Source organism: Mustela putorius, unplaced genomic scaffold (genome assembly GCF_011764305.1).
Source record: "Mustela putorius furo isolate JIRA1106 unplaced genomic scaffold, ASM1176430v1.1 tig00001137_pilon_pilon_pilon, whole genome shotgun sequence".
In the NCBI taxonomy this organism is placed as follows: Eukaryota; Metazoa; Chordata; class Mammalia; order Carnivora; family Mustelidae; genus Mustela; species Mustela putorius.
The window spans coordinates 49765-51040 of NW_025421585.1; positions in this window are offsets into that span (position 1 = coordinate 49765).

The following is a 1276-nucleotide window of genomic DNA, read 5'->3' on the forward strand; positions in this document are numbered from 1 at the left end:
ACTTAGGAGTTTTGCAACTCAGTTGCACACCTGAGATTTAAAAAAAAAAAAAAAAGGCTCAGACACAGGTAGGGTGAATGCAGGGTTCAGATGGAAACCAGGGACACAAATGGGGTGATTGATTGGTCTTCTGTGAGGGCTCACTGAATTGCTGAATGTGCAAACTCTGGGTCTGGAGAGTTAGGCACTACCATAATTGTCCTTCCCATTAACACCAAAAGCCTTCAGGGAGGAAAACAGTGTCACCTAGTGAAGGCCAAAGCCATTTACAGCAACCCGTTCCGCCTGTGCCTTGGAGAAGCATTTCCACTGAAACAAGTCAGCCTGAGAATCAGCACTGCAGGCCCCTCTCCCAGAAGACCAACACAAACAGCTCACTTGCACCAAGACAAATGATCATAGAGAGCTGCAAAGTTTCAGCTACAAGAGAAATAGGATCTAACTTCTTTTTTACTCTTATTCTTTATTTTAAAATTTTTTCACTTATTTTCTTATTATTTCAATTCCCTTTTTAAATGTTTATTATTAATTTTTTCAATTTATATATAAATTGATATATATATTTTTTTAATTTTCAGTTTCTTTTTTTCTTTCTCTTCTTCTTCTTCTTCTTCTTCTTTAAATTTTGGGATCTAGATGCTTTTAACAAGCAGACCAAAACACACACAGGATTAATTTTTCTTTTTTGGGAGGAGGGTTCCTTTGGTTTTTTATTTTGTTTATTTGTTCATTTGTTTTATTTCTTCTTTTCTCTTGTGGACAAAAAGACATGACAGACAAATTCACCCCAAAAGAAAGAACAGGAAGTAGAACTCATTGCCGGGGATTTAATCAATATAGATATAAGGAAGTTGTCTGAACTGGAACTTAAAACAACAATTATAAGAATACTAGCTGGGCTTGAAAAATGCACAGAAGACACTAGAGAACCCTTTACTCCATAGATAAAAGAACTAAAATCTAGTCAGGTTGAAATTAACAATGTGATAACCAAGACGCAATCCCAAATGGAGACCATGAAAACAAGATGGACAAAGTTGAGGAACAAATCAGTGACATAGAAGATAAAATTATGGAAAATAATGAAGCTGGAAAGAAGAGGAAAAGAAAGCTAATGGGCCACAAAGGTAGACTTAGGGAACTCAGCAACTTATTAAAACATATTAAAATTTGTATCATGAGTCCCAGAGGATGAAGAGGAAAAAGGAGCAGAAGGTTTATTTGAACAAATTACAGCTGAAAACTTCCCTAATCTGGGGAAGGACACAGACATCAA